Raw genomic sequence first — 22802 nt, 5'->3', positions numbered from 1 at the left:
CAGGGCAAAATGAGCATCTTGAATGATAGACTTGAAAGATTGAGTTTACCTTGCAAGATCGAAGAATTCCTGTGTAAAATAAAGAATTTGTTACATGGTCCCCATGGAACTAATGAACTGTTTGGAGGATCTTAGTGGTTCTTCTGATGTGCCTAGCTTTGCAGCTTGCATTTCCAGGTAAAGAACAGTTCTTTTATGTCGGGGATAATGTATATTCACTGAATTGCCATGGGAAAGCTTCCAAATGGAGTCTAATCGTGACTTATATCCCTCCCTATCACCCACTGACAGGCATGTACCAGACCTCAAAGACCTGCTAGAAAGAAAAGCACATTGCAGGTGTGTTTCAGCCTTGATAGTGGAAGTTGGGTTTCAGGCATACATTATTCAATGACACTAGATGGCAGAGCAGCTGTGTTTTGAATTAGTTAAAATGGCATCTTCCGGAGTGGTTTGCTGTTGTTTTGTTTTATAACATTACAGATTGAAATGACATTGACTTGCACATCTATGCTTGCTTTTGATTTTAATGAATTTCTTGGGTCTTTTAAAAAGAATGAAAGTCAAAAGTTTAAGAGGATCAAATAGAATTTCTTAATCTAGTCCAAGGGTGACAGAAGACTAAAAAAGAACTGAAAGCACCATCCAGCAGCCATTTGGCTACACCAGCTGAATCTCTGTTCCTTTGACAAAGGAGGATATAAAAGTCTTGGGTCTAAGAGAAGCTGTTGAATTGAGGAAGTGGAAGATTTTGGACAGGGCTCTGACAGAAAGTTCAAAGCACTACAGAAGCATGTAAAAACTTTTGGATTAGAAATGAGCAATGCTGGGTCTGGTCTGTGAGATGCTGGAAGAAGTTCCTCCTGTTCCCAGGGACCAGCTTCAGATATGCACCCACAGATGGGTCCATGGAGGATAGCTTTTTGGCCACATCTGCTGCAAGGAGCCTTGTGAGCCTTGTGGGGCCCTCGTCTCAGAGTTACTTGCATTGGCTTCTGTGGAGATTTTGCTTGCAAAATCTTCCCACCGTCATCACTTTCAACAGGCTGGGTTTCACCTCATAGTTATCACCCTGCAGAATAATTGTTCCTTGTACAAATCCATATCAAGCCTAAACCACTCTTCCACTGTGGCTTGTCCTTAGAATAGACGGATGTGGCTGTCTTCACCCATTCATATCCCAGAGAAGCATGATATGTGCTAATGTGACTAATTCCTCCCACAACACTGTTTAAGACTGTTTACCTGTAAACACAGAAGTTTTACGGGTATCCTGTCAGGGATGAGATCAGTATTAATGCTTAATTATTTTCCAAGAATACCAACACAAGTTCTAAAATAATATAATTTTTCTGGGAAAAAAAAATATTTTAGAAAGCAATAAATCCTGTCCTGATACAACACTTTTCAGTTAAGACCCTGCAAGTAACTTACAAAGAAAGAGCTCTACGATATCACTGTTGCCATCAGACACGAGGCAGAAAGACACAACCGCAGGGAACTGGAGGCATGATGAGGAGCAGACTCCCACAGAGCCCTGCCCTACCCACTGGCCAGTGAATAGCTCAGACCATTTCCCTTTAAGACCATTAAAAAAAAAAAAAAAAGTCTGTTCAGATAGCCTTGCACCCCTTTCCTTTCTCCTTCCCTTCAAGAGGAACTAAGTGAGGGTATTGTACTGAAGTGAAGCAAGCATAAATTTCAGAACTGCACTGCTATGTCACAGAAGAAATAGAGATAGTGTGAGTGAGACTGCTTCTAGAACATTGCAGCATGAGGTTAGGGCCACCAGGGCCTAATTTCTGATGTTTTGAGGTCAACTGGAGCATGAGCCAGAGTGCAAAGGAGAAAGCAGTTTGCAGATGGTAATCACTGTTCTTTGGCTCTGCACGTGAGGATAAGGCAATCACCCTTCCCCGAGCAAGTGTGGCTGCCAGCGAGGAAGAGGATGTACCCTGCTGCCAGAACAGACTGTAGGCATATATCTATAAACATCACTTTACACCTCTGCAAACTGGACAAAGCCCACAAGGAGGGCTGAAAGAATGAATTAATGAATTCAAAGAGATGCTGGCATGAGAGTTGCTATGGAAGCAAGAAGGAATATTTTTAGATTGCTCTTGCATCACATACTCTCCCACACAGAAACTCCCGTTCCCTCAAATTACCTTTAGCGAGGAGTGAAAGATGAGCATCTCTTCACTTCATCATCCATTCTGCCTGTTTCCTGAGCTGGTGGTGAGCCATGTTGGACTCACATTGCAGTCCCCCAAGAACCTGAAAGTTATTAAAAGACAGGAAGATATATGTGGCTGCTATACAGAGAAGGGATGAATTTTTTTTTTGTAATTTGAAATCCATGGCTGACTTCTGTACATTTGTGTAATGAACACTCATTTGTTTCTTTCTTCTGCAAATTCTGGAAGTGCAATTGAAATAATATTAACTCAGATACACAAACCTCTTGTGCAAGAAAAAGAAATGTGCTAGTTAAGTTGTATGCATTATGCAGAAGACATAAACAGACACATGTTTGTGCATAACTGGATGATTCCCTAGGGAGTAATTAGCATTTTGGCAGAGCAGCTAGCAACTATTTCTGCTTTTCAGCCAGATAAATTTGATGGGGAGGGGACTGTTTTGGTTACTAAAAACCAATGGATTGTATAACATTTTAATACAACTACAGGATATATTTCAAGGCAGATAAGCTAGCCAACTTTGATATTATCTGTCTACCGATGACCTCCTCCCTCATGTTCTCTTGCCAGTTTCTAATGACAGTTTTATGACAGAATGTGACCAGAAAGAAAGACTACTGCTAATGGAGGTTCTTTTTGAAGTATTTCTCCATTCTTCAAAATAAACATTTTTAAGCAAACGTGTTATTTTCTACTCAGTGTTGTCACACGGTAAGATTGGTTCAAAGTAACATTAAGCAAAACACTTTCTGGACTGGCCATTTCCTTACTCAGAGTAAAGGCCTGCTGCAATATCTACAAGCCAGCGGGCTGTGGGGTTTACAAAGATCTACAGGCAGTTGCCAGGTTGCAGATAAGGATCACTTTCACACAGCCTCTTCAGCAAGTGGCGGGATGGTGGGGAGAGAGCCCATGTCTTCCGGTTTGCACAAGTTCCTCTTTATAGTCACGCTAAGAAACATCACCTCCCAGATAAGGCTTCCCACAGCGGTCATTTCTTTCCTGGATCCAGCACAGCAAGCCGAGAGGGTGCCACCAAGCACCCTGCTGCAGCTGGGGGCAGGTGCTCTCAAAGCCTCAATGTTTGTTTTTACAACGGACTGCTTTAGCCAAAGAGGGGAGTAATGAAGTAAATGTCATATGCCATGAAACGAATGGGAGATCCCACACTTGTTCCTTTCATCCCACAGCTGTACGTCATAGCCAGTCTTTTTTCTCCATCCTGCAGGAGAAACAGAAGATGCTGAAACAGAACACAGGCGCTTGCAATTTCTGTGTTTGCTAAGAGCTTGGGAAGGCTCCTGACTGCCCATTTATAGTGGCAGAAGTACTACTGCCCACCGCACCAGCGGCACTGAGAAAGACCAGAGCAGCAGGCTTGAAATGGAGGTTTCATTGCAGCAGCACGCAGGCTGCCCTGGAAGGAAATCTCCTCGGAGGAGGAGGGCACCCTGTGGTGAGGTGGTAAGCAAGGTTCAGGAAGAGAACTGCTGATAGATGTCCTGCGGGACTAGTCCTGTCCATTCATCTTCGGCAGGTTTCTTTTGTTTACCATGGCCTCATCCTCATTGTGTCAACCAATGTGCTGTATTAATAGGGTGAATTAGCGTGCAGCTCTCAATAAATTACCAGATAACATTATGTTTTGGCTGCTTTTGATTTGATATAAGGAGGGAAATGCAACAGTAATCACTGGAAGGAGTGGATATAGCCATCCATCACACATCAATGTGATTAATGGCACTGCTTTGACCTCTGCCAGTTAGCCCTAGCCAAGAAATGGAAAAGCAGCTTTTCTCTGCAGCCCAGTCTGGGGCACACCTTCTCTATAGCTGCTTCCATGAATATTGAAAAGGAGACCTAGTATTACCTCTGTTGCTGGGAGAAGAGGGAATGAGTGGGCTCCACTTTAAGATTAAAGATGCGGGAGGGAGCAGAAGTCTGCAAAACTTCCTTACACCTTGGTAGGAAGGAGGAGTGCTTACAGAAGGGTGTTTTGTACCTGGCACCCCTAACACCTTCCAGCTCTCAAGTGCTATGAGCAAATGACTTCAGGTTTAAGGTTACCAACACAGTACAAGCTGCCTATCCAGGGACAATTTGCTGAAACATGTGAGAATCAGAACACACAAGAAAGCATGGAACAGCCACTTTCCTGAAGATTACTGAAAGCTTATTCTTCTGCTCAAGCCCTCTTTTTCAATGGGCTATTTTCTTCCTTGATATCTGATGGTTAAATTGTCCCTTGCCATCTTATGAATCTTAAACAATATTTTCTCTTCTGATCAAATTTTAGAAAGCAGAGTCACTATTTCAGGACAGGCAGGTGCTGCTTTGCAGAGTTCCCACCAGGCTGAGCCATGTCTGATGAAAATATCCAACAGACATTCTCTGTTCACTCATGATGGAAAGCATAAAACGTAGGTGGACCAAATTGATTGTATAGTAGCAACTGTAGCAACTGTATCATTGGAGAGAACAACTGTCAGCCCAAAACCAAGAGAGGGTAATGGGTGAGGTAATTCCAGGCTACTTGGTAGGACAGTGGGAGGGTGAACTGCAACAAATGAAAGCCAGAGGAGACAGTTCTGAAGCACAGCAAGCTTGGCTTGGATGCTGAGATCTGCAGCAGTGAGACTGTCGAGATTGAGCAGATTAAAATGAGTGGTTCAGCAGTGACTGGGAAGGGAGCACCCAGCAAAAAAAAAGGATTTCATCAAAACTCTCAAAAACTTTACAGCAGAAAAGAATATCAGTGACTGCAGTAAGAGATGATGTTTTATTCTTCAGGGACACACAGGTTGGGCAAGGGCCACTGGAGTGATTAATCAGGTGAGAAACTTAATCTACCTACTTAGGCCGCAGAAGCTGGGAACACCATAGTACTGCCAAGGATAGTATTGCTGGGTAAAGCGTTTGTTCAACTCAGAAAAAGGCTGCATTGTTCCAGAAATAAAAAGCATGTTGTCCAGCCCTCTACTGTAGTACTCTGATATACCTTTCTCACAACCACATCATGGAAGTAAGAAGGGACATTGGCTGGGAGGTACTTCTCCCACAAACACCCCAGGAAGAAAGGGAGGAACCCCTCCAGACACGGGATGTGTGAGAGCAGAAAATAGCTCAACAGTATCCACTCCTGAGGCTGAGCCCTTGCCTCCCTGGGAAGATGTTTGTGCTGGCAAGAGGTAAGAATATCATCACAGATAAGAAAGAATGCAGTTCCTTCTGCATTCCTCACCTAATACAAACCTGGCAAAGCCCCAGCAAAACTGTCCTGACTGGAGGAGCATAGCAGGAAGGAAGCCACAGTGGGCATAGATCATCCTTTGTTATCCATGCCTCCAGGGCAGGCCCTGCAGCTCTGGAGGGGAGGAAAGAACAGGGTGATGTGGGAGGCACACCCGCAGGTACATGGTTACCCAGGGACAGCATGCCCTGGGCACCAATGGCAATAGGGTCAAGGCAGCAAATCAAGGGCTCATCTTCCATATTTTAATGTGGAGCAAACAATTCTACTTTTGTTACATGTTTTTTAAAGAACGTTGTGCTTCAGTGAGTCTTTTAAAGATGTCTGGAGAATGCTGGTAAAAGAAATGGGACTGGGATGCACATCATAGATAGCAGAGCAGGATCATCTGTGCCAGTGCAGGCAGAAAAGAAAGGAATTAAGTAACAAGACGTAAGAAATGTGAATTTTCTGTCTTAAAATGGTGGCCATTGTTGTTGGTTTGTTGGTGGGGTTTTTTGTTTGTTTGTTTGTTTGTTTCCCCTTTCTTACTGCTAACTCTCTTCCTGGCTGGCTCTGTGATAATTGCTTTCTCTACTCACCCCATCAGTCACTGTGTAGTAGGTATTATATTAAATAAAACCATCCTCAGTGGAAGACCCAGACTCTTCTGTTTTTATTGTTGTGAGGAAGTTAGTGTCAGTAATGGTTCATTACACAGTTTATCTGTCTCAGTGATCTTTCCTTGACTGAAGTGAAAACTTTTGTTATAAACTTTCAATTCTTTTCCCTCACCTTAGTATCATGTGCTAACAAAGACTCTGTAGCTGCTACAGTCATTCAAAAGTAGATCTCATTAGAGATACTCTTAAACATTTTTAAGAATAGGACAGTGATTAAGAACCTTTGCTTCACCTAACAGGCTTTTAAAAATTTCTTTTCCTTATTAAAGTTAGAAATGGATTTCTTCACAGCAGAGATGATGGTTTAAATATTGTTTTGTTCTCTATTGTACTTATATTCCCATCTAAGCTAAAGCAAACATAAATTTGATGTAATATTGAATTGATAAATAAGGCATTTAGGTGAAGATTCAGAACATCCAAGCTGGGACTGAAGCACAGGTTAGGCATATTTATCCTAAATGCCATATCTAGAAAGCCTTCCCTCTGGCACTGTTTTACATCAGTCATGTTTACAACTCATAGGGGAAGATCAGGCTTAGCCTTGGAGCTCTTGCGGCCCTAAGATTTAGCTGCTTGGGTGTAATTACCTACACACGATGAGTCTGGCACTCAGTTTGGCATTTAGGTAAAATCTGTGATCCATGAGGAGGTACAGTGTAGATAGGCTTAAACTTAGGTGATCACACAGAGCACCAGAGCTACTGTTAGCCTGCGTAGGTTTCAGCTTCACATTAAGACTCTTAAATGTGGGTGTCTGCATGTGTGCAAGGTATCTAAACTCCCATCATACTTAGCAGACACCTAACCATATAGGTGGGAGTAATGAAACCAAAATTAGACACCGAAGGAGGGACTGAGCTAACCAAGTGTAGAGGTCTATTGCCGTTTTGTTTGCTGTAGAACATCCTCCCAGACCTCCAGCTGCCACTCTAAGAGATGAGAATCTCCTGTATGTCAAAGGTCTTTTTTACCAGCACTCTGCAGACATTTTAGATGCTCAGAGGATCCTAAGCCACTTTAGATGCCTATGTGCAAGCAACTCAATTACAACTCTAATGGCTAACTAGGTGAATATGTCTCTAAGTTCCAGTAGTACTGTACTGATTTGATCTCCTCTGATTGTAATGGGACCATGGACATAGGTGTTTTAATCTGAAATTATAACCAACTATTTCTTTAACAAATAAAACTGCTGATGGCAATATATACTTCTAAACTTCTGCATAATTTTTTAGTGGTCAACACAGTCATTCAAGGAAAAGAAGTCTTGGTTTGAACCTTTGCCAAATCTGGGAGCTGGATTCATGTTCTATCTTAAGAGCACATCTAGACTACTGCGGTATGCACTACCCCAGGGCAAGAATGACATTTCCCTTTCTTTATGTTGAAGATCCCTGTGCAGCTAGAAAAGCAAGACTTGGGGAAATATTTGGAAAGTGTGTAAAAAGCAACCTGTCTGTGAGGTCTAGCAACTAGGGCCTACAACTAGGTAGAATCTGTCTCCTGGATTCCTCTCCCCAGGACTTCCTAACATAAAACACACACCCAAGAACAGAGCCAGGTCTGTCTCCCAAAGGCAGCTAGAGGTCCCAAACGGAAGATTACACAGCCAAGTTCCTGTCCCAGTTATTCACTCGTTGGTGCTATGAACACTTCATGTAATCATAGACTCACACAACGTCTTTATTCATGTACTTTACTGCTAGACAGAAACTCAGGGTCATACAATTAAACTCCGCACATATTACCACCCACTATATTTCACCTCTACTAAGTCCAATAATTTGGGCTTGATTAAAACTTAACCTTCCAGAAAGACATCCAGGGTAGATAACTTATTGCTTCTCCTGGAAGCTTCTTTCTCTGTTTAACATCATAATCATTGTTAGGAAATATGCGTTCTCTCTTTTTTTATTTGAATTCATCCAGCCTGGGCTTCAAAACATCAGTTCTTGTTATGTCTTTCTCTAGTAGATTCAATAATCTTTTAGCAACAAATATTTCCATGCTGGTTCTAATAACCAATAACTGAGAAATCTCTTAGTGTGTTGTTTTTTTTTTTTGATAAACTGATTTGTCCCTTTTCAATGCTCACTGCAAATCAGCCTGAGTGGTCTCTGCACCCTCTACTAGTGTTATTAACTCGTTTTTAAACTGTCATCATCAGACCTGCATCTGCTCTCATACACCATCTGCTTTCATACACCAAGGGTGTATGAAAACGTTAAATCTTGACAGCACATTTACACATCTGATGTTAGCTCCTTTGGCCAGAGAGTTGTACAGACAGGTCATTTGCAGTAGTTTGTTGCTCTCTTTTTGCCTCTCCAGTGCATGTTCCCTTGCCCAGCAGTGGAGATTTCTGAGCCTTTGCCTAAAATGGTAGAGAAGAGAAGGAAAAGGAGGGAGAAGCCCCCTGCTACAGATGGCAAGAGTTGGCAGTGGTGGGCATTGAGGGGTTGAGGTCCAGAAAAGCATGCAGCAAAGGAAAGCAGATAGCCCAGCTGGGCTGTCTAGGATCTGACAATGATTTTAAGTTTTGGCTGAACTGAATATTTTCTGATACAGCTCTCCCTCATTGTTACTCTGGTTTTAAAATAAAAAACAAGGAGGTTTACAGAGCAGTATTACCTTTATCAGCCCCATACTAGGGCTTCTAACAGTGAATTAGCTGATGAAGTGTATTTGATGTACCTGATGAAGTGGCAGCACAGGCTAATGAAACTGTTGTTCACACAGGCATGTGAAGATTTTGACTACAATTCCAGCTCTGCCAGTTCTTCTTCTCCAAAAGTAATTCAATGTACTTCATTTTCCCCAATATCCCTTTTCCCCTCTTTTATTTAACTCTGTAAAGTCAGGATTTAGAGTTAACACATCTTTTAATAGAGAACCCTGGACTCACTTATAATCTCCAGGCATTGCTTTCACCTCTTTCCTATTCTCCCAGATCAGCAGTGACAATGAAATTAGGTGCAATATTTCTGCTTAATTCCTGTGGGTAAAATTTCATCCAATACACAGATTTCCTCATGGTCTCCCATTCAAGTATAGGACAGATGCATAACTGCCTACCCTTCAGCTACACATCTTTGGGAAAGTTTTAGTTAGTAAATATTGTGTTCACCCTAACATCCAAAGTGCCACCAGCTTCTTTGATATGCTACTGTGTGGACAAAAAATGGCAGGAATGCAAGAATCATTAGAATGTAAGTTAAAGGCTGTGCTTTCTAGAACAGGCACTTCATGCAGCTGCTGAAATAGCTATGCTGAAAAGCAGACTAGCATACCAATTTCCAGATTTTCAGATCTTACTCTGTATATACCAATGCATTTGTAAATTCTTAATCACTTATGCAGACATATTCTTATACATGCAAAATTTGAGTTTATTTCAAAAAAAAAAATACACTTAAAGTGACTTTTATGTAATCCAACCATGCAACCCTACAGGAAGGTCATACAGGGTACTGATTTTAACTTTTCCTAGTGAGAGACAGAATACAAGTTTGCTACTTTTCACCATACTCTATGAACAAACAATTTTCCTCAGGGGCGTAGTTTATTACAGTTGAGCTTCATGTCTTAATATGTCATTGGACTCTCAGAGCAATTTTTTTTATTTGTTTGTTTGTTTTTCTTTTTAAGTTATGGAAATGCCTTAATTATTTTATTGAATATATATAATATGTGTATATATATATATGTGTATATATATATATAATATATATATATAAAAAGAGAGAGAGAGAGAGAATGAGATTAGTTTCAGTTCACCCACTTGATCTCATGCCAGCATCCACAATAACACTTTGGGTAGGAATGGACCTTAAAGCATTACACTTGCCAATTTTTCATCATAAAAATACAGCCAATATTAATAGCTACGAGCATTTCCGGTGTCACTCATGACTTCTGGAAGGGGATACCCTGCCACATTCCAGACTGACGTCTGCTGGGGACAGCCGCCTTTACAAGTGCCAGCTGAGGTCCTGCAGGGAAGGGCCCACTTCCAACATCCCATCTATCACCCAGAAAACAGGTAGAATTATCAGTAGGGTAGAGAAGATATATGAGAAAATCTTGAAATCAGCATGGCATTCTAGTGATGAAAGAGAAGTAAGGTATGAAAAGAAGAAAACAATAATAAACTCTTGGCTGGTAAAACTTCTCACCCTTTCAATGCATGTAAACAGTAATCTTGTAGTTTTGTAGTTTCATAAAACTTTTAAATGAAGAGCCTAAAAGATTTGAAATTGAAGGAAAAAAAAAAAGTAAATTTAAATACATTTTAAATGTGCTCTTCCACAGAAGTAATTCTCCTTGTTTCTTCCCAAGTCTTGTATGTTTACATTTTTACACATCTATTTATGGTTAGAGCAGTCTAACATAACATTAAAAGAATTAATCTTATCACCACTGAGGAAGCCCTGGAAGATAAAATCAGGATTGCTCTTTGATCATTAAATAGCTTTAGAATTCAGCACACAAACAGATCTCTCTCTTATCAAATGTCAGAGACACAGCTATGTCTGCTCGTGAAAGACATCCTTTTTTCCTTCTCAAGCATACATACACAGATCTTCACATGCCACACATACCCTTTTATTTTAAAGTTTTTTCTCATCTAGTTCTATTGGTTGTACTTGTATGGTGTGGGAGGAAAATTTTTTGTTTTGTTTTCTATAGGGGAGGGGAGAAAGAAGAGTTGAATGAGATAGATTAAAAGAAGTATCTGTGTCCTTCCAAAAATTCATGTGGCCAAACCCAGTTAGAGTGTCATATGAGGGTACTTGTAATCTTGAAACACAATTACCTACCTGCATGAAAGTACTCTCACATCCACAGTATACAGCATGTTCAAAATATGTGCAAAAATACTAAAGCATTACCATAATGATTTGCAAGTAAATTCATAAACATGGAAATATTTGGGGTGATGTTGATATGCATAATGAATATACTAATTAGGATGCATTTTGGGACATAGTACACTTATTTACAATATATTTATAAATAAGTAAAGTATCTTTATGATTCACTATTCCAGCCCCAGGTTGGGGCTGAGCCATGGTGCATGCAATGCATGGTGGCAGGTTGGCTGGAATAGCAGAGGCAGAGCAGGAAGGATGATGTCAGGGGGCTGTGGAGGCTGGAAATGAAGGTGGAAACCAAGGATAAGAATGTCAAAGTAAGTGGTAAAAGCATCGACATATCCATCCCCCCTGCCCCCCCCCCCCCTTTTTTTTTATCAGCAACAATTATGAACTAACATTAATAACCCTAGTAGAAATCTCAAAGATTGGCGTGGATTGAATAATCGTGGAAGGTCAGATAGAAAAGGATCAGGAGGACTTGCAGCTCATCTATTTCTCATCAGCCCCTGGTGATGATTCAAGCTTGCTGCTTACTACTGCTAACTGCCAGGCATGGTAACTCAGAGAAAAACTTGCTTCAATTAATGAGAAAAATGTTTGGGTTGCAATATAGTCATTAAAAAAAAAAAAAAAAGATGATGATTTAATGCTTTTCTATCAATTTGTACTTTTCCCATAGCCTGGCATCTCCCTCACCTCCTCTCAGGCTCTCAATCACATCTCTTGTGTCTCTTTTGTAATGGGGTATTTCACAACTTGATCACAAACTCCATGGTGTGCTGAGCAATACTCAGCCCTAATGTGTCCTAATATAATGATGCAAAAAAAGTAAATTGTTACTTCTCCCTCCAGACTGACTAAAAAATTATGAATTTAAATTTTTAGACATTTGTTTTAAATTCAGCTTTTTTTTTTTTCAAGAAATGACTTTGTTTCTATTCAGTGCATTTTACTAGCTAAAGCAAATATTCACATATAATTGAGTAGACAACTAGAGTCAATAAATTAATTGATGGGAGGAAGTACTTCCACAGTTGGTGTCTATACATGACTTCATATGCATGTACAAACACATGCACACATGGCTATTTCTTAGCAAAGGTTCCAAGAAACCCAAAGAGACTGCAAAACTCCCTGGTAAAATTTTCTCCATTTTCTGACAACTGGACAATAGCACCTCTTTATTTTGCTGGGGAAGAATGCACACCCTCAACTGAACTGATCTTAATGAAATTGGCAGATGACAGCAGAATCAAGCTCAGCACAGAGCCCAGGAGTAGGGGATGGCAGAGCAGGTCAGCTTAGAAGTGACACTTCCCAGCATGTGCACACTGCGCTGAGGCACTTATTCTAAATCTCCACACAGAATGAAGTCAGTGGAATTACACCAGGGATGAATTTAGCCTCATAACTTTACTGATCTATTTCCTACAATTCTCTTAAGTATTCAGTTGCTTCCCACTAATTATTTTTGCATTATTTTATAGAAGGCTAGTGTGTGCCACATGGGCCTTTTGTAAAATGTTCTTTAATCATTGTCACTCAAAGTAATTTAAGTTCCTGAATGAGTTTATAGAGTAGTAAAGAAACTGCTAGAGAAAAGGTTATGGTCCTGGCCTTATGGGTTATTAAAGTGAAACTAGTATTTTCCACATAAATCTCCTTAGCAAAATTTTGTAAAAGTTCATGTCAGGCCAAATTTGTACTTTCATGAAGTTAATGAAGATCCCCAGGCATGCACAACACTCTGGCCTGGATGGGTGTAAGTATACATCTGGGCAGAACAAAAGTGTTCACATCACAGACTAAGCTTAAAAAAAAGAGAGTTTTCATTTAAAATCTGACCTCCAGAAGTCTTTTTCTATATCTTATACCATAGATTTCTTGCTGGTATACAGAATTAAGCATGCATCTTGTTTTCAGGACCCTTCTACTTTTAATCAGTTTCATAACGATGAAGGGTAGGAGTGGGACATTGTAAAAATATGCAAAAGTGTAAAGATAGTTGCAAAGCTCAAAAAGACCAGCTTCCATTGGGACAAAACAGTTTGCTGCAGGCTGCACATTGTACATGGACCAGTTCCTGTAATGTTAATATTAGGTAAGATATGAAAACAATGACTCAGACACTAAGTGCAAGATCCATTTACTTAAAATACCCTGCATGAGGTATAACAAGCTTCAGCAAATGCCTGAAAAATGTGAACAATCTCAAGTTCTCTGCTTTCAGTTGGATGCAGCCTGCCTCAGAGTAAATTGCTCTTTTCTCAGAGACATTTTCTGTATGATTTAATACTGGAGTTTTATAGATTCCTTGCAAATCACTCTAAATACTGTATTTACTTAAACAAGCAAACACATAAAAAAATATAGAATATTTCATTGTAGTTTCTAAACATGGTCAAACCAGACTCAGGATCCCATGAAAACAGACTACTCCAGTTCTTGTTCCAGGACTTTTTCAGCATTTCTGTCTTTCTGAAATATGTTGAGCTATGGTCCTGCAGTCAGGCCACAGTGCTGGGGAGATGGTTTTGCCAGTTTATTCAACCAGGCCGTCAGACATTAGCTCTGAAACAAGTTAAATGAGAATGGGAAAAAAAAAAACAGATTGTGTTTATCTTGCTAGTGCCTTCCTGATACATCAAGCAAAAGATACCTTAGTTCTATATGACTACTTCTCTGTTTAAATCTGAGTAACCACTTATGTAAAGTCTGTATTTTGTTAAAAGTCTAAGTTTTCCTTGGCCAGGGAAACTGCCCCTTGTCATTACAATTAAGGGCTGTTTTTTATGTGTTCCAGCAAAGGTCTTGCAGACACAGTGACTGTTTCAATTGCACAAGACATTTTGGTAGCCAAGCTGTATACTGAATACAGGCAAGCTGATCTCCTAGCTTGTTCTGCAAAGGTTGCATTGCTCTTATGCAAAGTCAAACAGCCTCTCTCCATGCATTATCTGCCATCAATTTATAATTCACCCCACTAGACATTAACCCCTCAGGTATTGTTTCCAAATCAGATAATTACTCCATTCAGCTCCTTTAAAATATTCTCTACAGCTTTGAAATAGGAGAGGCTGGGGTGCCTAGCACATAGTCTTTAAGTTCTGTTCATGCAATTGAGAGAAATGACTCATACTGCCAATGTGGATTTACTCATTAGGTTTGCTGTGCTAGTAGATGCTCTGGGGAAACTGATGGTGACCAAGTATTTCCTTTTTATCAGTGCAGTTATTTCTCTCTCATCTTGATACAGAGCAGCTCTCGTCACCGGTATGCACTGCAGTCTTATCAGATCTGCCTTCTCTTTCTTTCCTCCTTTCCTCATAAAAAATTGCTCTACTGACTTTCTCAAAGTACATTATCAGTGCTATTTTGCAAACCCATCACTTTAATTGCCAAATACATAAAAAACATTTTGGTCTGTAAGGAGATAAAAAATATTCAGAGGTGAAATGAATAACACCCACATGTTTTCAAAGACTTTACTGTACAGAGAACCTTCATTTTGTCCTTTGATATGGCTTTTAAAATTATTTCTAGTTCTGATCTCTCAATTCATTTGCTGAATAAGATTCACAAAACTTCAGAAAAATTGGTGAATTTAACAACTTTTCAAATCATATATTTATGCATGTGTATAGACGAAAAAGCTTTACTACATCTTTCACCCCTTTTTGTCTTCATCTCATAGCAATAAAGAGAAAATCTTCCCAGGGAGGAAGTCAAGGACTGCTTTCGTGATAGGCTCTATATTCACCAGAATAATCTGCTGTCATTGGAGACCTAAAGCAAGCATGGTCTGGTATAGGGGGCCTGACTTGGCACTCCTCATAGAGAGTTTGTGGTGTCTCAGACACCTTGATGCAAACATTAAACTGCTCTTGTGTTATTTCTCTCAGAAACTGCATGTGTCTGTATTCCGTTCATCAAATTACAGGACGTGATTAGATCAAAAGCATTTTCTCGTGAGTAATAACTCATGAGTTAATAGTCAATGAGTAATAAGTGATCATCAATGAAGTTATTTTTTGCAGGCTAAGTGGGAAACCATTTTAAAGAGCAAACTAGCACTGCTCTAGAAGTAAAGGTATAAGGACCTCAGTAGCAACATGCCCCCTTTAGATAGTGAGTTTAAAAAGCAAGGTTGTCTGTGGGTAAGGAGAGAATTGGCAGAGTGATAACGTTATCTAATTACTTCAGATAGTTTCCTGGTACTAAGATTTCATACACCATATAAGCAAGCAGTTCAGTTAAGTCAAAATGAAGAGGTTGTAGCATGAGGAAGGATTGAATATGCAGTTTAATAAAAGTGTATCTATGCCTTTGTACAGCAATTCAAATATTTAACCTTACAGAAGGCAATATGCTCTACAGTAAAACTTCCAAAAGATGAACAGCAACCTGGTTGTTTTTTTCCTCTAGAGCAGGCAAAAAAATGCTACATAAAATAATTTATATTTAATAAGCTGGTTTTAATTTTCTTTCTATTTCTTTTTGTCAAGATCAATCTGGCATAAGTATTGGGAGCTCCCCAGTACGCTCTTTCACGTTCTTCTTTATTTCTTTTAAATAATCCTAATGTTCCACAGTGCTTAATCTAGAGATTAAGTACTTAATCTAGAAATCTCCAGCATTTATGCAACTAGACTCTGTTTCTTCCCTCTCTTGCTCAGTTATTATATCTTGCTTGTAATTTGTAGACAAAAGTTGTTCTGCGCAAAGGAAATGTGCACATTATTTATACGTGTTTTTTTTTTTTCTTTTCCACTATTCCTTTTTGCCAATATTATGAAGAACTTGAGTGATGATTTTCAGTTGAACTATTTGGCTTCACTCTAATTGTCGGATATGGAATATATCTCTTGTGATATATACCAGGGAGATATGTAGGTATCAATATTGTAAGTTGCCCTATAATCATTCTTTGATAAACACTTTTTAGGGTCTTTGGGACATTAATCCATTTGGACTTTGGACTCCTTCACATGTAAAAAAAGCTATACTTGTGATCTTCTGTGATTGTCTTTCTGGACTCTACAGTAGAGTCCAGCCTATTATATAGACAACAAGTATTGTTGTACCTGGATTGCCTTAAAACTTTTGTTCATTTTTGTCATGATATTGAACCAAGCCAGTAGAACAGAGGAGCTGAAAACCCTTAAAATCTTGTCAACCAAAAGTTTGGAATTATTTTTATCTCCGACAATGGAGGTCCCTTAATGAAATGCTTGACACCCCCCACTTCCCACCCCCCTCTCCTTAGAACATATTTATTGAAAGATGATATTTACTCTAACAAGCTTATCCAGCTACTTTCAGCTACTAAGTACAACAAATGATCACTTTCATAGGATCATGGAAAAGAGGGCTGTAATGGTCTTTGAGCCTATGTCTTCAGTGCTAAGAAACAGAGATTCAGGGAGGAAGCTTGAACAGTGGAGCCCTGATTGTCCACACTGTTTTATTGTTCACTTGCAGTAGCTAGTTTTCTTCAAGACAAATCTGCTATAGAAGGGGAAGGACATGAGCCAGTCCATGTGACTTGGTCTCAGGGCCAGGAATCAACCCTGAGGCCTATTAGACATAGCCTGAAAGGTTATAGAGCCATCTCTTCTTCTCAAAATAGAAAAACATCATCAAGCAGTAGTTTGTTCTTTTTCAATACGAACTGAATCCAATCAATGAGCTTTGTTGACTGAACACTCTAGGGCTGTGCTCAACCCAAAAGCTTTTACTATTTCTGGTTTTTGCTCTGCTCCCATGGACATCAACAATTCCTTACTGTCACAAGATAACATAAATAACTTGCTGCCATCCCTCCTAAATCTCAACTTGTAGTATTCCAGTAAATTAAAATATGCATTTGCACCAGTGAGTATGCTAGTATTAGATGGTACACAGTTTTTGTCTGCTGAGAATAACTGACACACTTTCTCAAGCCTCAGGATAGAAAACCAATGCTTTTTTATCAACATAGACCTAATTGTTAGGGGCCATAACACCAGTTCCATGTATAGACAGGAACCCACATAACTCCACTGGAGTTAGGAAACAGTTAGGAAAAGTCACATCAAAATTCCTCCTAGGCTGTGCCCCTAGTAAGCACCCTGGGAATGAAGGAGCTAATCCCTAACATGAGGCCTTGCAAAGTTTGTGGCCTATGAAGTATAGAAGAATAAACCTGTCTTATATGATGTTGTGCATTATCTGTACTGCAAGGCATCAGTGACATTAATTTCTCAGTTAGACCACAGTGCCACTGAACATATACAGTCAGGCTTTATGAAATTAAATGAGGGCAGAACATGGCCTTGTAATTCTATCCCCTAAGCTGAAGGAGAAGCTCCAATTACGACCAGTACTATTAATATTTCTATCCTCATTCAAGACATCCAGCCACTAAGGGACAAAGCAATTACAATTCATTGCTAAGGTGATAGAGATGTCTTCACATAACAACTTGCAAAAGCAAATATATTTTGAACTCTGTAATGCGTTGTTTTTGACTTTTGCCGCTTCTTGACTATTAGCCAAGCAGAACAAAATTCTGGAAAAGTCCAAACTGATAATCACAATTTTTATTCTTCTGAAATTAATGGGGAATTATACAATACTTTGTGGATTCTGGGTCTGGTTTTCAGAAGTGTTAAGTTATCATAGCTCCTGTTCTAGTCAGTGTAAGCCCTCTCTGCTTAATGTATGTTGAAAGTAGGTCTTCAGTCAAATTTATGCTATATCAAGCTTCTGAAAATTTGGGAAGACATTCCATTACAAAGAAAAGAACATAAATTTTATGTGCATATATGGATATGGATTATTAATTTCAGATGTTCTGGTTTTCTACTTCCATATTTTATTTTATCCTAATGCATATCATTTACACAAATAAAACAAGAAGACAAAGCACATGGAACAAGGTAACTTTTGGACTATGATAAATGTGACCTAGCAAAATGAGGGAAAGTTTCATGTCTGTCTTCACAGAGACAGAAATTCCCAGAGCAAGCAAGATGCCCATGTAGGAATCCTAACTGCAAATCCAGATCCAAGTCACTGCTTTTTCCCAGGCCTGTGAGATAATGGGAGGAAGAGAGATGCTGGCAGAGTAAAACTCAGTAGCAGAAATAGATTCAGTTCCCTGTATCCAGCACTCTCATAGCATCTGTTCCCAGACTGCAGAGAATATTATTGTTTTCATCAGGTTAGTCTAAGCACAAAAACGTGCATTGCTACCTTTGTCTTCTTTCTGCTTGCCTTCTTTCTGTAAGCCATGAGATATTGTTCAACACCCTCCTCCTCCTCTATATTTACCCACAGAAGTCTCGTGGATGTCCCAGGACACTTCTCAGCCAGTTTTGCAACACTTAAAGCCCCTGTTGTTACAAAAGAGCCTCTTTCAGTTCCTCTCAGCAGGCTGTTGTGCTATAGGCCTTCAAATCAAGAACAGGCTTCTCTTGGGTTCCTCTTAGTCTTTTTAATGTGCCTTTTCCCTAGAGATGCCTCCTCTCCCCACATTTAAATTTCCTTTCCTCTTTTGCCAGTGTTAATGTTATGCAGTAGATATTTGGCACAGCTGTGGTGATATGTATTTCCTCTCATCTAACTTCAGCCTGTCTCTTGTTTCTGAATGAAAACAGACTTCAGAACATTCATCCCAAGGGGCTGATCTCTCTGTGCTACACCTGCTTTCACCTCACCCCGAACCATGAAGGAAATGTCACCAAAAACACCAGTGTGTAAATTAAAATAAAATTAATGGGTTACCTGAGAAAGCATGGTAATGTGGCACTGCTAAGGGGCGCCAGCTTCTTCCTGCTCATAGGAAAACAAAAGTACCCGCAATGTGAGTATATAGGAATGGAGTGCTGGTATTGTAATGTGTTTTTTTGGGGAGGTACCATACATTTCTGTTTTACAAACTATTCTTTAGACTATTCTGACAATTTTTTCTTTCATCTTTTCTGGCTTGCAGACCATGGACAACATGACTTCCTAATCATCTTCTTCCAGTCTCCTATCTCTAACAAAAGAAAATCATTATTTGCAAAACACTTTGTTTAAGATTTTTTCCCCTCCTCTTGCTCTGTCTGTGGAAGGCTGAAGGAAGAAAAAACGAGGAGTTTTGGAGGCAAAGTCATGCTCAGACAAGAGCCTGAGGCAATGGTGGCAGCCACTGTATCATATCTCACCATGATGTCATTGCCGGTCTGACACATACAACACCTCCACCATATTTACCATAACTGAGCACATGTCAGGATCATTACAGACAACTGCTGAAAATACTTTCTCAAATACTAAATTTCAAGATTTCTTAACCATAACACATTGTTTTTCCTTATCCTCCTGCCTTCATCAATTTGCAGAAAACCAACATATAATACCTGCTTTTGTGAATCTGCAAAGGTGTTTACATCTTTCCTGAGGTTATTATGGTGCTTTGCTTTGAAAATGTGATCTGTATCATTACTGACACTTACTATTTGCTTTGGAGGAGGTTCCCAATGCCCTTCTGTGAAGCAGGGCACCACAACGTTGTCTACTGCTAGCATATAAATTAGGCATTTAAAATACAAATTGACAGAGCTGTCAATGTATAAGAGAAAGAGAGTAGGCCCCATTTTTTAACTGGGAAATTGAGGCATGATAAAATTGACTTAGCCAACCATATTTTTCTTAAGTAGTGAGAGAAACACAGTGGTTTCACTATTGTTGCATAGACAGGATACATTAGTTTGACATATGCACTGTGTACTTTGTTGAGGTTGTAGAAGGCATTAAAGTGCCTTGGGGATTCTACCAGCAAAGCCCTACTTCTGGAGCTTAAAAATGCAGCAGACTGATTTCCCTTAGATTACGGAGCCCCAGTGAGGGCACATGTCCACATGTCCACAGGAGCAGGGCCCTGGAGGGAGAGCCTAGCTATAGGTCAACAGGAAACCAGGGTCAGTGGCTAATGAGTCTGCAGCACTGTATGGGGATGTGGTAAATAATTTGCAGTAGCTCCAAACTGGAAACTGGAAAGAAATTGTGTAAATAGTACTTTTTCAGAGAAGAAGTATTTTAGGTGGAATCTTTTGAGAGGAGGAAAATTAGTTTTATTTCCAGCTTCTCATGTACCTAGGAGCAGATGAGCAGCACAGCTGGCTAGAAGGCTTTTCTTGATGTTTATAATGTAATAAAGATTCATTGGGTGTGTTTGATCTTTCCTGTTAGTGTTTTGGTGTTTGCATTGGAGATATTCAAATCTTGCAAGTCTGGAGCCAAATATTATCTGTATGAAATCTTTGTCTGAACATTACATCCTCCCTTGCAACATCATTCACATGTAGCTGTTCTGTTGCCAAATTCTTCAAAACTCTAAGTAACATCCCTTTTACTGACTCTCAGCCAAATCAAGTAACTGAATGCTTGCAGTGTTTCTTAGATTCAGGTTATAAACTGCTGTACAATGCTACTGATTGCATTTACTTCATTTCTCCCACTTCCCCTTACCCTCCCATATGGGACCAAACTTCCCCTCCTTCTCTGATGCCTTTCTTTTCACCTCAGGGTGAATAATAACACACATCTTGCCAAAACACAAACACACCTGTTTTTAAGCACTGTTCGTCATACCTCCTCCCCCAAGCTCAATGTCACAAAGTCCACGTGCTGTACATAGGGTTGTAAGGTAAAATCTGGTATTGATTTTGAGTAGCTAGTCAAGGATCTAGGCTGCGTGTTGTTTATTTTTCCAGTGGGAGAAAAAGAGGTTCATTATGAGTGAGGTGACTGGCATAAAAACAAATCTATATTCTCAAAATAATAATAATAACAATAATAATAAAGAAAAGAGCTAAAAGGCTAAAACTGAGGAACTCCAGTGGTACAGGAGGTGAAGAGATATGAAGACTAAATCAAATCCCACTGTAGTAAATGACAAGTTTTCCATTGACTAAAAAGTACTTGATCAAACTTTAAAAGTTCAGAAAAAGATCCATTTTTAGAAAAGAAAAAGTGAGGTTGGTTTAATTAGAATAGAAATGTAGAAAATCTCCAAAGCTAAAAGAGAATTTAAACAGTCTGGTTTTGTTTTGTTTTATTTTTCCTGGTGAGGACACAGCAGAACAGAGTTAGTTCAGGAGACAAGCTCACCAGTGACTAGTACCATTTATTCAGATGGCTGAATCTTGGTTAATTACTGTGTTAAAACTGACTCTAAAATATCAGGCAATATCAGATAGCAATGTGTTTGTTTTAAGAGACATCCATTTCTAAGATCTTTTCACAAGGGACTATCAATGGTAGAGACCTCTACAAAAAGATCCAGATAAAGAGAAACCTCTTCCTGCTAATTGTTTAAGGGTACTTAAAATGTACCAAAGCTGCAGTTGAAGAGGTAAAGAGAGGAAGGAACAAGTCTTGGAGCATTATAGCAAAAATTTCTGTTGTAGAAAAAAGTACAAGCCCAGCTGGGAAGTTTTCCTCTGCAGATATGCCTGAAACAGTCACCAGAGCTAGCATCAGCACAGCTCCCTTTGGTTTTGAATACAGTGAAATAAAATGGTATATTTCTTTCTTCTGAAATATTGCTACTATAGATTTGCAAATCAGTATAGGAATTATATTGTTGACAAATGCAAAAAATAGAAGACTGTAAAATATTGGCTCCAGAGAAAAGAAAACACATTTTTAGAAATCTCTTCAATTAGAAGGTAGAATTTTGGATTAGATATATTCAGACATAGTCTGAATCTTCTAGGTTTATTAATGCCTCGGCACTCAATCCCCCAAGATCAACACATGCTTTACATGCAGAACAAGAACATATCACTGAGATTAGGCCTATAAGTCCTCATTTTTGGAGCAAAGATAATATATAGAATGGTTAGGACATGATAAGGTGATATTTCAATCATACTTGCATTAGTGTAAATGACTATAAGATGTCTAAAGTGGTGGCAAACGTGGCTGAGGTGAGTTAAGCCTGAACAGATATATGAGAAAACCACCTGTATAGGGAATTCATTCTGAATGTAGTGAGCTGATGTGTTATCATCCATGGTCATCAAAGGCACACATACATAAAACCCAGCGTACAAATACAGATTTTAATGGTGTCTATGGCTTTCTTTAAATGTACTTTAAATGTACCTTGAAAGATTCAGCTTCAAACATTTTAAATGCAAACTTTTTTAAAATTCTGTTTGATCCAACTGTATCTGTAGTCTGCTGCATAGCTGTTAGACCTGAATTATCCTGACAACCTTCATGCTTCAAAAACGTAACTATTTTACGAGGAATGAGGGCTGAGTTTTCTTACATCTAGAAAATAAATGTGCAGAGGAAGAACCTGACAATATCACATAACTTATCAATAATCTTTCTCTCAATGACTGTCAGGGATTTTTTTCCTGTTTGCCAGTCATTCATGAGCACTCCCTGTCTGTTTGCAATCCTGGGGGTCCACTGCATGGTTCAGATGAACACATTCCACTCTGCAGATTTTCTGCCAGAGGAACGTTTCAGAGTTATTCACTATGTACTATTAGTGGTAAGTAACATGTAATTTAGGCTGTATGGTTTTGTTTGTGCTATCTGGTTGTGCAACTGTAATGCTGAAGCAATAAATGATGAACTTGCTTCCCAGATGAAGTTTCAGATGAATGACTATTCATGGTACTACCATAAGACGTTCAAAACTTACTTATGTTTTCCATGAACATGTTTATAGTCACCCAAACAATAAATTTAATAAGAAGAACATACTTGTTCTGTAGATTCTTAGAAACAAATTCAGGTCAAGAGTTCCCTGAGCTCTAAG

At 39.3% G+C, this 22802-nt stretch overlaps 1 long non-coding RNA gene across 1 annotated transcript in view; it reads left to right on the top strand.

Moving 5' to 3' along the window:
• The first annotated feature begins 5095 nt into the window (after positions 1 to 5095).
• The window catches only part of LOC308191680, a 30096-nt gene continuing 12389 nt past the window's right edge, over positions 5096 to 22802 (top strand). The window contains exon 1 of the long non-coding RNA XR_013948198.1: positions 5096 to 5389. This is a non-coding gene — a long non-coding RNA (uncharacterized lncRNA). The remainder of the gene's footprint in view (positions 5390 to 22802) is intronic.

This window comes from Anser brachyrhynchus (genome assembly GCF_964034855.1).
Source record: "Anser brachyrhynchus genome assembly, chromosome: 1".
Taxonomy (NCBI): Eukaryota; Metazoa; Chordata; class Aves; order Anseriformes; family Anatidae; genus Anser; species Anser brachyrhynchus.
Note: the sequence above shows the minus strand (reverse complement) of the source record. Positions and strands in the feature narration are given on the sequence as shown.